This window comes from Chiloscyllium plagiosum, unplaced genomic scaffold (assembly GCF_037043375.1).
Source record: "Chiloscyllium plagiosum isolate Xiang-an unplaced genomic scaffold, Cpla_swu_hap1 HiC_scaffold_6, whole genome shotgun sequence".
Lineage (NCBI taxonomy): Eukaryota > Metazoa > Chordata > Chondrichthyes > Orectolobiformes > Hemiscylliidae > Chiloscyllium > Chiloscyllium plagiosum.
The window spans coordinates 29,094,876-29,109,037 of record NW_028270144.1 but is presented as its reverse complement, the minus strand read 5'-3'; the positions used below and the strand labels follow the sequence as shown (position 1 = coordinate 29,109,037).

The 14,162-nt window shown below is 42.3% G+C and overlaps 1 pseudogene; it reads left to right on the top strand.

The window, feature by feature from the left end:
* Window positions 1–988: 988 nt before the first annotated feature.
* Window positions 989–14,162, top strand: part of LOC148149730 (uncharacterized) — a 74,779-nt pseudogene continuing 61,605 nt past the window's right edge.

The window sequence follows — 14,162 nt, the reverse complement described above, 5'->3', positions numbered from 1 at the left end:
TTTATATTAAAATCTGACTAAATTTCAAAGTAGAGTTTAACAACACAAAATATTAGGGCTACGTATAAAATTGTGGATTGATGAATTCTTGGAAATTTCGCCTGAACAATGGGCTGCCTTGCATCTCAATAATTTGCTTAATTTGTTTATACTGCAGTTGTTCCCTGAATTTCAGCAAAACTGGTCGTAGAACAAGGAGACATCAGAAAGGATTATGGCAAGTGGAAGAATTAAAGGTGCAACTGTGGGCAACAGTGAGAGGATTCAGTGCATCAATCAAGAAGAATGAATACTAATAAAAGTGAAAACCTTTGGGAGAAGAAAAATAGGCAGGGACAGAAAAAGATGTGTTGGTGTCATTAAAAGGAAATTCCAAGTATTGACCCAAAATGTTAAAAAGAGATACAGATTCTCTTTACCAGCATTTATGAATCACCCTATTTCATAATTTCTGACTGGTAGCTTGTTAGCGAAAAAAAATGGTGGCAATAGAGAACAATGTACCAAATTGTTATAAGGGCCTGTTTTCCTGACACAGGGCTTCTCCTCAGTGACATTGGGCTGATTTTACAAAAAATCAAGATGTCAGTTTCGAGGAGTTTGATGGAGGGTTACTCTCCATGCGCCTTCTCACATAATTTTACGCTGCTCACCACCCCTCAGTGGCAATGCACTCACACTCTCATACGTTTGCCACTGGCGGAAGAATTCGCCATTGCCAGAGCATACAGTAATTGCTGCTGTCACAGCCATATTATCCATGATGTGGAGGAGCCAATGTCGGACTGAGGTGGGCAAAGTTAAAAATCCACGACATGGGGGATCCAAGATGGCGGCGACCCAGCAAGTCTGAGTCTATAGTGCTCTTCCCAAGACCTGGATAAAGTGGGTCACCCACCCCCATCACACTCACCAAATCATTCATAATAGCTGTTTAATTTAATTAGTTGCTTAGTATTACATTTAAACAGTCTAATATTTAGTAAAAATGACCAAAGGGAAGGGAGCCCGCAGCTCTCAGCAAGCAGGAACCCCTCCCCCATCCTCTCCAGCTGCAGCTGCAGCAGAGGCGTCCACAGCCGCCCCGGGGGACTTACCTACGGTGACAAGCCTCGTGGAGATGATCTCCAAGCTGGATACGAAGATCAACGCTTTTATCGAGGAGTCCCGAAATCGATGGGACTCACTCTCGGCCGCGCTGCAGAAGCACGACCGAGACATTAAGGAGATCGAGCGCCGAGTCGGAGGGGCGGAGCTAAAGGCCGCGACCTCCGAAACTACAGCGCAATCGGCCGTGGATCAGGTCCAGACTCTCGAACAGCGAGTACGGACCTTAGAGAATCACATTGACAACCTCGATAGTCGAGGTCGCCAAAAAAATATTCGTTTGCTGGGCCTTCCCGAACGGGAAGAGGAAGGCCAGCTTACAGCGTTCCTCGAGAAGTGGCTGCCACAGCTTTTAAATCTGGAGGCTGGATCAGGCCAGGTAAGGGTAGAATGGGCCTACCGGGTCGTAATACGCGGGCCCGGCTCGAACCAGTGCCCACGCCCGGTCCTGTTCCGACTGCAGAGCTATGAGGAGAGGCAGATACTCCTAGAAGCCTCTAGAAATCTTCGAAAAGACCCCCAAGCTATGATCTATAAAGGATCCAAGATCATGTTATTCCAGGACTTTTCCCCAGCTCTGGTCCGAAAGAGGAAGGCAGTCGACAAGGCGAAGAAGCGTTTAAGGGACTTAAATATTCAATACTCCTTACGCTACCCAGCGACGCTACGCTTTAACCATGAAGGATCCGTGTATAACTTCGGATCGCCAGAAAAGGCTAAGGAATTCTTGGACTCTCTTAGATAAACTGTAAGACATAATGGATGTTGATTTGCCTTTCCCCCCACTTTGGTTTATATCCCCCGTCTTTTTTTCTTCTTACTTTATTGATTAATATTATCATGGGGGGGTGGGGAGAGGGGTTTGATTTTCTCCCCCCCCTTTGGGTTGTTTTCTTTTATTATTTTATGTATATATGTGGGATGTATGTATATGTGTGTGTGTGTGTATGTATGTATGTATGTATGTATGTATGTATGTATGTATATATATATATATATATATATATAAGCTGGGGGGTTTGGTTAATGTTGGTGGGGGGAGGTGGTTACCTTATTAAATTTTACCTCTGTCTTTAGGAGCGGGGTGGTTTCTCCCTTGTTATTTTGTATTAGTATATTTAATTATTATTTGTTGAGGTTGTAATTTTATAGTTAAATGTTTATATATAGTATTAACATTACCAAATATATCCAGGTGTTGGTATGGGTGGGGGTAGGGTGCTCACTGTTAGCTCTAGCTTTGTATTATATCTGAATTCTCCTCATTTTATGGAGGAGTGCCTGGGTCAAGGGTAGGGCATTGGTTGGGAGAGGATATGATGGCCTTTTGGAGAGGAAGTGACACCCCCTGGGAACAAGGGGGAAAATCTCCACTTAGATACGTTTTATATTTTTTTTATTTAGAAATAGTTTTTTATTGTATTGGTGTGAGTGTATTAGAGAGGCTTTATTTTTGTAAATTTTATATGCTCTATGCTCAGGATGTTCTGGATAGGGTTTCCCCTCCCGAGGGGTCTCGGATTTGCCCAGATGATTATGGTTGATCAGTCGGTTAAGTGGTGCACCTGGAATGTCAAGGGGAGTAATTCGCCAGTCAAAAGGAAGAAAATATTATCAAATCTTAAGAAGGAAAGAATTGATATAGCTCTCCTACAGGAGACACACCTGTCGGATAAAGAACACTTGAAATTACGACAGGGTGGATTTGATCAGGCCTTTTTTTCTTCTTTTAGCTCAAAAAGCTGGGGAGTTGTTATTCTTGTTCGGAAGAATTTCCCTTTCAAAATCCTAAAGCAGATAAAAGACGAATCTGGACGATATATTTTGATTAAAGCCCTCATAAATGGAGAGGAATTTAAATTTTAAATTTAAATTTGTACTGCCCCTCGGCACACCCCTTTAAATTTATAACAGAAGCCTTTTCAAAATTGATGGCTTTTGGTGTCCATCATACAATTATAGGGGGAGACTTTAATTGTATTATGGATCCAGAAATAGATAGGATTCCCAAGAATACTGCAGGAGTATCTCCCAGATCTAGACAATTGATGGATCTGAACAAAGAATTAGGATTAGTCTTCATCCACAGGGCAGAGATTTTTCTTTCTACTCCAATCCACATAAATGTCATACTAGAATTGATATGTTTTTTGCCCCCTCGATTTTTTAAAATTCTATATCATCCTGTAAAATAGGTAGTATAGCAATTTCCGACCACGCTGCTGTATATATGGAAACTAAGGCGAGGAACAATGGGACATCCCCTCGGCATTGACGTATGGACCCCTTCCTAATGAAAGATAGTAAATTTGTAAAGTACTTCTCTCAAAAATTTAAAATTTTTTTAGAAATTAATTCAGGTACAGCTAGCAACCCATCAATGATGTGGGAGACCATTAAAGCTTACACGCGAGGTTTGATCATCTCCTACTCAGCGACCCAGAAGAAATTGAAGGGAGAACAACAGCGTCTGCTTGAAGCTCGCTTAAAAGCAGCTGAAACAGCATACACTGATAGACCTTCTATTATTAAATTGCAAAGGATTACGGCTCTTAGGACAGCTCTAAACACTACGCTTACTCAAACGGCTAAGAGGGAAATATTATTTGCAAAACAAAGGTTATATGAATATGGCGACAAACTGGGTAAATACTTAGCATTTCTTGCAAAGAAAAAAAAGGCCCCTCAGATTATTACGTCTATCAAGGAAAGTACGGGTATTCTGACTCATGATCATAAAACGATTAATCCGATCTTCAGAGAATTTTATTCTCAGTTATATAAATCGCAGGATTGTGAAGATAGGACGAGGAGGATGCAGTCATTTAAAAAAAATTTGACCTTTTCAGGCCTAACTCCGGAACAGGTATCGGTCCTAAATGCTCCTCTAACAGTCCAAGAAATATTTGATGCAATTAGGCAACTTCAGAGTGGTAAGGCACCGGGCCCAGATGGTTTTCAAGCTGAATTCTATAAAGAATTTACAGAAATATTGGCTGGTCCACTTATGGACATGTATAACTATGCATATAGTCAGGGCTGTCTCCCGCCTTCGCTGAAAGAGGCAAATATCTCTCTTATCCTTAAAAAAGGAAAGGATCCAGAAGATTGTGCGTCATACAGAACAATATCCTTACTAAATGTAGATTTTAAAATCCTTTCTAAAACGTTAGCACTGAGACTAGAAAGGGTACTGCCACATATTATAAAGGAGGATCAGACGGGGTTTATTAAGGGCCGTAGATCATCCAATAATATTAGAAGGGTTCTGAATATGATTCAAGCCTGCCATCAGGGAAAGATACAAGAAGTAGTAGTTTCATTAGACGCAGAAAAGGCATTTGATAGGGTTGAATGGTCATATTTGTTTTACACATTGGAAAGGTTTGGCGTTGGACAGGTGTTTACCAAATGGGTCTCAACATTGTGTAGTGATCCCAAAGCAATTGTGGTTATCAATGGATTAGGTTCGGATAGCTTCAGTGTGGGTAGGGGCTGCCGTCAGGGATGTCCCCTCTCGCCATTGTTATTCACGCTAATAATTGAACCACTAGCAGAAGCTATACGAGCTGATCCTAATATAGTGGCCCCAAGGATTGGTACAGGTAAACATAAAATTACCCTTTATGCAGATGATGTTCTTCTATTCCTCAGTAATCCTCTGATGTCCGTACCTTGCCTAATCCAAGTTATTAATACATTTAGCGCATTCTCAGGCTATAAAATTAATTTTTCATTGGCTATGCCAATGGGTGGCCTTGCTATGACACCCCACCTAGTGGACGGATCCCTTTTTCCCTTTCGTTGGTCCCTGGAGGGCTTCTTATATTTAGGCATTTTTATTACTCCAGTATTTGGTCAGTTGTACAATTTTGTGCATTTACTGGAAAGGATAAGGCAGGACCTCCAGCGATGGGGAGACCTTCCAATTTCCTGGTTGGGTAGAATAGCACTAATCAAAATGAATGTCCTGCCCCGTCTCCTATATCCTATGAGAATGCTTCCAGTGATGCTGCCGAGGACGGCTCTACGTAAATTATATGGCTGGTTGGGTTCCTTTATCTGGAATCATAGACGGCCCCTCATTAAGCTGAAGAAGCTACAGCTTCCACAGACAAGGGGAGGATTGGACTTCCCAGACTTTAGGAAATATCAGTTAAGTTCCCTATTAAGTTCCATAGCTGATTGGGTCTTGTCTGATCCCCAATCAATCTGGTTGGACATCGAGGCCTCTCAAGTAAAATACCCACTTATTAACCTTTTATTTTCAGACAAGAGGAAAATCATTACAGATCACTGTAAAAACCCTATAATACTAACCATAATTAAGGCTTGGAATATAATGCGGCAAAATGAGGGCAATTCACATAAAACATCCCCCTATGCACCGATAGTGGGAGCATGGGGATTCCAACCAGGGTTTACAGATGCCACTTTTAAACTCTGGAGATCCAGGGGTATCTCATGTCTAGGGGACCTATTTAAGGATGGGGTCCTGATATCTTTTGAACAGCTGCATCAGAAATTCGGATTACCTAATGGAGACCTCGTTCGATACTTCCAAATTCGAGATTATATACAGAAGAAGACTACGTTATTAGATAGTCTTTATAAATCAGATAGAGAATGTAGTGTCCTACGACCAGTGGAGGTATCTTCCGTCAGTACTATTTATCATTTACTACATGATGAAGTATCGGGAGATATGGATAATCTGCTTAAAACGTGGGATCAGGATTTGGGACTAGAAATCTCTATAGAAACGTGGAATGATATTTGGGAAAACGCTAGAATTACTATCTGTAACAGAACCCAGGCTATCCAGCTGAAGATACTTCATAGGGCCCATATAGCACCGGTTCGACTGGCAAAATTTAAGGCAGGAGCATCTCCAATGTGTCCCAAATGCAAGATAGAGGTGGGCATTCTTGTACATTGCCTATGGACCTGTCATAAGATCCGTAGATATTGGACTAAAGTAGCAAGTACCCTGACAGAAATTCTAGGCACGGAAATTGAAGTGGACCCTTTTTCTCTCCTTTTGGGCTTTTCGAACTTTCCCTCCCTGGACATGTATGGGAAGAGACTATTTTCTATTCTTTCTTTCTGTGCAAGGAAAACTATTTTGGTGAACTGGGCGGCTGAGGGCCCTCCTGGACTTTCAAATTGGCACAGATTAATTATGGAATGTATTCCCCTTGACCTCCTTACAAATATGGTGCACCGAAAGACCGAATTATTTTATAAATATGGCAGCCCTTCTTGAATTACATAAATATAGATATCTCGGCTATCCTAACAAGGGCTTTTATTTAATTGAGATTACAAACCTGGCTGGTCCGGGGCCCCTTAGGAGAGGAATCCTGCACGAATACGGTTTTATTATATCTGATGTTAACACATTCCGAGCATGTAAGAGACTTAAATATACACTCTGGTTAGTTATCGGTTAGATTAGTAGATAGTTGAGTTTTTTTTTCGGTTTTTTTTCTTTCTTCTTTTGTTAAATTTTGGCTATTGTATATTTGATTTAATTGTATATCAATGTTTATATTTGAGAGTATTGTTTATTTTTGTAAACTTGTAAAAATGTTAAATTTCTAATAAAAATATCTATTAAAAAAAAAATCCATGACACAAGGTTGTAGTCCAACAGGTTCATTTGAAAGTACTAGCAGCTTTCAATGAGCGGAAACCTGCAACCCATTCTAAAAGATGAAAGACTTAACAACAATCTAGGTTTGTTCAGCATACCATTTTGGTTGCATGACAATGTAATCTATTGTTATAAATTCTGTGTTTAATGGTCCTGCTCCACAAACACTTGATGAAGGAGCAGTGCTCCAAAACCTAGTGCTTCCAAATAAACCTGTTGGACTACAACCTGGTGTTGTGTGATTTTTAACTATATTTCACCCAGGCTGTGCAGTCTAGTCAGTCAGGATCATTCCTTCACTATTGCCTCAGAGGACCTGCCCAGAGATGGCTGATAGAGACAAGGTGGCACTCCAATTTGCTGACAGAGACCTGGTGCTCCCACTGGGCAGGCTGATGGAGAGAAGGATCATCCGCTTTCCTTTGGACAGCCAGTGGAAACATGGACATCACACTAAACCTGGTGGCAACTTTGGACCAGGTAGGTCCAGCACACTCAATGTCTGCTGACATGTACAGTGCTGCACTCTATCCTTCCAGCTACTGGGACTTAGCAACAATGATAAGGGGACAAGGGTCTTTGGTGTGCAGCTGTCCCTTCCTCACAAGGAGACAGGGTATTATCAGTCGATACCCAACCAGAGGAAGAACTACACACAGGTTCATCAGAAATTTCATCTGCCACCCCCAGGCCTTCAATCTTCATCCTGCCTCCTATCCTTATGGAAGTTTGAGGCAAGGAAAGTGAACTTGTCTCTGGACAGGATTCACTCAACATGTCTGGGCCTTTGGTCATATCCACCCTCAGGTCACCCCACCAAAATTCCACGGCAAACAAGTTTCATTTTAGACTGTGTTCCCTCCACTCCAGCTGCAAACAATAGGACTGCACTTAGACTCAGTGGGAGGGAAAGGAGAAATATGACCTTATGAGTGCAAACAAGTGACGTGTGGATGGCATTTCATTGTAAATTTGTTATCATGTTTATAAATATGTATACAATTCCCAGCAAGAGTTGTGGGAGCTAAAGGCATTTTAACTGCAAGATGAATGAAAGTACAGAAAATCGCCATCCTAAGCACTTTACAATTTTCTAACCCTGTCTGAGCAGTACCTATTCTTTCCATAGCACCCAGACTAGCATGAAGCATTGTCAGGACTAGAGGGGAAAATGGCAGACATGTTGAAAAATTACTTTGCCCTCAATATTTACAGTAGAAAAGGAGGGTAGTCTGCTGGAAATCCTAAGGAAATTAATAGTGGATTGGGGACTGAATAAAGTGAATGCAAGTAAACATCAGTTATGAGGAAATTAATGAAATTAAAGAGTGATAAAACCCAAGAACCTGACACTTTTCCATTCAAGGGTGTTAAAGAAGGTACAGAAGCACATTGTAGATACCCCAATTATAATCTTTTAAAGTTCCCTAAATACAGGTGTCATCCATCTGGATTGGAAAATTGCACACGTCAGTCTGCTTTTTAAGACTGGCAAAAGAGGAAAACCAGGGAATTGCATGCCTAGGTATTCCAATTGGCAGGTTGGATCAGTGGTGTCTCACAAGGATCTGTGTATGGTTTCAATTATTCATATTGTTTATTAATGACTTGGATAGTGGTACAGAAAGTCATATATCCAAATTTTCCGATGAGACAAAGTTAGACATTGTAGACATTGTAGAGCTTTGACAAAGGGTCAGTTAGACTCGAAATGTCAGCTCTCTTCTCTCTTTACAGATGCTGCCAGACCTGCTGAGATTTTCCAGCATTTTCTCTTTTGGTTGTTGACATCGTAAATGATAGCTTAAAATTGATACTGTGGCACATAGAATTCAGTGTAAGCAAAATGTGTGTGCTCATTCTTTTTGACCTGAAAAAGGATAGATCAGGGTACTTTCTAGATGGTATGAAGCTAAAAAGACTCGGAGGTTCAGGGACATGGACCTTTAAAATGTCACAAACAGAAGATAATCAAGCAAACTAATGGAATGCTGGCCCTTATATCTAGAGGACTGGTGTATAAGGATACAGAAATTATGCTGCAGTTATACAAAACACTGATTAAACCCCACCCCCCTTTGAGTACTATGACAAGATCTGGACACCATACCTTAGAAAGGATATATCAACTTTGGAGGGAGTACAATGTAAGTTTACAAGAATGATACCTGGACTTTAGGAGTTAAATTAGGATGAGAGATTATCCAAATTAGGGCCGGTTTCGACAGAATTTCGAAGGTTAAAGGGTAATTGGAAAGAAGTCTTCAAATTATTAACGGGAAAAGATAGGGTAGATTAAAATAAACTATTTATACTGGTTGGAGATTCTAGAATCGGGGACATAGTCTGAGAATTAGGGCCAGACTGTAGACGAGAGATGTTAGGAAGCATTTGTACACACGAAGGGTAGTGGATGTTTGGAACTCTCTTCCACAAACAGCATGGATGATGGATCATTTGTTAATTTTAAATCTGAGAAAGGTAATTTTTTGTCCAGTAAAGGTTTTAAGGGATATGGGCCAAAGGCAGGTATATGGAGCCAGGACACAGAGCAGACATGATCTCGTTGAATGTTGAAACAGGCTGATTGGCCTACTCCTGTTCTTATGATAGAGAGAGAGAGACAATCAAATGTTAAGAATTTTCCATCTATTTTTGTAACCTTAGCCATTTTTTTAGAAATCAACCATATAGAAATGAAATTAAATCTCACTTGCAGTTGCTATTCAACAGCGAGTGCTGGGTTCAGCAGCACCAACGCACTTGAAATCAGTGAAAGATAACTTCTCACAACTGAGTTCCCCCGAATGAGGCTCACAGGAAATCCTGCCTGTTTTGCATTGGCTTATCTGATGGGCTATAGGATGCTTAGGAGATAGCTCCTTCTGAAGAGCTCAGCACAACGCTGCAACTTTCATGGATCCCCATTATCTATCCCACAACTTTGGTGCATCCTCTAATTGTCAGAAGAACAGATTCTGAGGATCAAGTGGAATCCTCCATCTGGACGGTGATGGTACAAATTCCTAGATGTGACCAACATGGAAACCTGATATGGAGGGGCCATTCCAAAATCATGGTGACCCCAACAGAATCACTGGACAGCATGACACAGCATTCTGGCATCAAACTGTAAACAGAGCAGGGCACTCTCTCATCGGCACAGCATTCCATGAATGACAAACAACAGTGGCTCCCCTGCATCTTCACCCCATTGTGAGGTCACCTATGGTGGGAAGCTCCACAGTAAGGTACAGCTCCAAATCCACTGGACACTGATGCTGGTCCTGGGTTTCCAGATTTCCAGCATATGTTCTTCATCTATTCATAGAACATAGAACATAGAACAATACAGCACAGAACAGGCCCTTCGGCCCACGATGTTGTGCCGAACATTTGTCCTAGCTTAAGCACCCATCCATGTACCTATCCAATTGCCGCTTAAAGGTCGCCAATAATTCTGACTTTGCCACTCCCACAGGCAGCGCATTCCATGCCCCCACCATTCTCTGGGTAAAGAACCTACCCCTGACATCCCCCCTATACCTTCCACCCTTCACCTTAACTTTATGTCCCCTTGTAACACTCTGTTGTACCCGGGGAAAAAGTTTCTGACTGTCTACTCTATCTATTCCTCTGATCATCTTATAAACCTCTATCAAGTCACCCCTCATCCTTCGCTGTTCCAACGAGAAAATGCCTAGCACTCTCAACCTATCCTCGTACGACCTATTCTCCATTCCAGGCAACATCCTGGTAAATCTTCTCTGCACCCTCTCCAAAGCTTCCACCTCTTTCCTAAAGTGAGGCGACCAGAACTGCACACAGTACTCCAAATGTGGCCTAACCAAGGTCCTGTACAGCTGCAACATCACTTCACGACTCTTGAATTCAATCCCTCTGCTAATGAACGCTAATACACCATAGGCCTTCTTACAAGCTCTATCCACCTGAGTTGAAAATGTGTTGCTGGAAAAGCGCAGCAGGTCAGGCAGCATCCAAGGAACAGGAGAATCGACGTTTCGGGCATAAGCCCTTCTTCAGGAATGAGGAAAGTGTGTCCAGCAGGCTAAGATAAAAGGTAGGGAGGAGGGACTTTTTATCTTAGCCTGCTGGACACACTTTCCTCATTCCTGAAGAAGGGCTTATGCCCGAAACATCGATTCTCCTGTTCCTTGGATGCTGCCTGACCTGCTGCGCTTTTCCAGCAAGACATTTTCAGCTCTGATCTCCAGCATCTGCAGTCCTCACTTTCTCCTATCCACCTGAGTGGCAACTTTCAAAGATCTATGAACATAGACCCCAAGATCCCTCTGCTCCTCCACCTTACTAAGAACCCTACCGTTAACCCTGTATTCTGCATTCTTATTTGTCCCTCCAAAATGGACAACCTCACACTTGACAGGGTTGAACTCCATCTGCCATTCCTCAGCCCAGCTCTGCATCATATCTAAGTCCCTTTGCAGCCAACAAAAGCCCTCCTCACTATCCATAACTCCACCAATCTTCGTATCATCTGCAAATTTACTGACCCACCCTTCGACTCCCTCTTCCAAGTCATTAATAAAAATTACAAACAACAGAGGACCCAGAACTGATCCCTGCGGAACTCCACTTGTAATTGGGCTCCAGGCTGAATATTTACCATCCACCACCACTCTCTGACTTCGACCATTTAACCAGTTTTCTATCCAACTGGCTAAATTTCCCTCTATCCCATGCCTCCTGACTTTCCGCATAAGCCTACCGTGGGGAACCTTATCAAATGCCTTACTAAAATCCATGTGCACTACATCCACTGCTCTACCCTCATCCACATGTTTGGTCACCTCCTCAAAGAATTCAATAAGACTTGTAAGGCAAGACCTACCCTTCACAAATCCGTCCTGGCTGTCCCTAATCAAGCAGTGTCTTTCCAGATACTCATAAATCCTATCCCTCAGTACCCTTTCCATTACTTTGCCTACCACCGAAGTAAGACTAACTGGCCTGTAATTCCCGGGGTTATCCCTATTCCCTTTTTTGAACAGGGGCACAACATTCGCCACTCTCCAGTCCCCTGGTACCACCCCGTTGACAGTGAAGACGAAAAGATCATTGCCAACGGTTCTGCAATTTCCTCTCTTGCTTCCCACATAATCCTAGGATATATCCTGTCAGGCCCGGGAGACTTGTCTATCCTCAAGTTGTTCAAAATGTCCAACACGTCTTCCTTTCTAACAAGTATCTCTTCTAGCTTACCAGTCCGTTTCACACTCTCCTCTTCAACAATACGGTCGCTCTCGTTTGTAAATACTGAAGAAAAGTACTCATTCAAGACCTCTCCTATCTCTTCTGACTCAATACACAGTCTCCCACTACTGTCCTTGATCGGACCTACCTCGTTCTCGTCATTCTCATGTTTCTCACATACGCATAAAATGCCTTGGGGTTATCCTTGATCCTATCCGCCAAAGATTTTTCGTGCCCTCTCTTAGCTCTCCTAATCCCTTTCTTCAGCTCCCTTCTGGCTATCCTGTATCCCTCCAAAGCTCTGTCTGAACCTTGTTTCCTCAACCTTATGTAAGCCTCCTTCTTCCTCTTTACAAGACATTCAACCTCCCTCGTCAACCAAGGTTCCCTCACATGACCATCTCTTTCCTGCCTGACAGGTACATACATATCAAGGACACGTCGCATCTGTTCCTTGAAAAAGTTCCACATTTCCATGACATCCTTCCCTGACAGCCTATGCTCCCAACTTATGCTCCTCAGATCCTGTCTTACAGCATCGTATTCGTTTAGTAGCTTTCAATTTTTTTTTACTACTTCTTCCCACTCCCCACAAAAATTCTATTTCCTCCTGTTTTCAATGTTTATAATCATAGAATCACAAAGGACCACAATGCAGAAAAAAGCCCTTCAGGTTATCACGTCTGCACCAGTCAAAAGCAAACATTTAGCTATTCTAATCCCTTTCTCTGGTACTTGACCCAAAGCCTTGTGTGTTTTGACATCATAAGTGGACATCTGAATATTTCTTCAACGCTCTGAGAGTTTCTGCCTCTACCATCCTGACAGGTAGTGAGTTCCAGATTCCGACCACCCTTTCTGATTTTAAAAAGACCCCTCACATTCCCTCAAACTTCCTGCTCCTTGCCTTAACCTATGCCCTGGTCATTGATCCCTCCACCTCATGTTTCCCCCTCAGTCTCCTTTGCTCCAAGGGAAACATCCCCAGTCTATCAAATCACTCTTCATAACTAAAACTTTCTAGCCCAGGAAATATCCTGGTAAGTCTCCTCCGCACCATCTCTAGTTCAGTCACATCCTTCCCATAATAATAATAATCCCTCCCTATTCTGTTTCATATATCCCCCACGTAGCTCCAGTGGGAGTGTGACTGATAGATCCAGTCACTCAAGGGATTATTGTTGCTGTTGCTGCAATGGATCAAAGGCATAGAGAAATGGATGATGACCAGATATGCCAGCCAGCCCAGAAGGTGCCTAAATTGTCCCTGGTTCATTTTAAGAGCCTGATGCCTTACCAGGATAGCTACTGGGAGACTTTGGTTACCCTCTGAAACCGTGACTAATGATTCTGTTATACAATCCCTGATTGAGGCTGAGCAAAGAATACAATGCAGCCCATTCTTTGACCAAGGCCACCATAGAGCAGAGGATAGGTCAGTCGAAGATGAGGTTTGAATCCTTTGATCGGTCAATGTGAGTTTTACATACAGTCTGGATAAAGTCTGTCACACAATCCCAGTTTGCTATTCTCTGCACAACTGTAGCAGGCAAATAGAAGATGTGATGAGATCAGAAGAGCTGGGATAGCAACAGCAGCAGTCCCCCAAAGAGGAAAATGAGGACATTGAGCAGGAGGAACATCACTTTCTATTTAATAGAGCATAATAACATCAAGTCCAACAATCCAGGCAGGGTAGGGGAATGGATCTAGATGCGTTATTCTTCGGAGGATCGGTGTGGACTTGTTGGGCCGAAGGGCCTGTTTCAACGCTGTATAGGGATTCTATGACTTAATTCACACCCAACACTAGTGGATGAGCTGGTTGTAGCAATCATTCATTGACTGTAAATCTATTGTTGTTTGAAAGGCAAGCAATCCTTTTCTGCTCCCAGCGAAGAATGCAGCTTCTCAAAAATCGCTAATGCAGCTTCTGTTGAATTTTATTTGTTATTGCTGTTGCCAAATGCAAGTGAATATTGTAAAATGTTTGAGGTCTTTCCTTAATGTCACGGCTCCAAATTCAACAATGAGAAGATCCTGGGCAATGGGGAAAGAGTGACATTCACTTGGACAGCAATCTAAGATGGAGTGAAGCCAAGGTTGTGCAAGCTGTGTTGCTTAGTTCCTAAATAATAATACATGTCACCATTGCACATATAAGTGT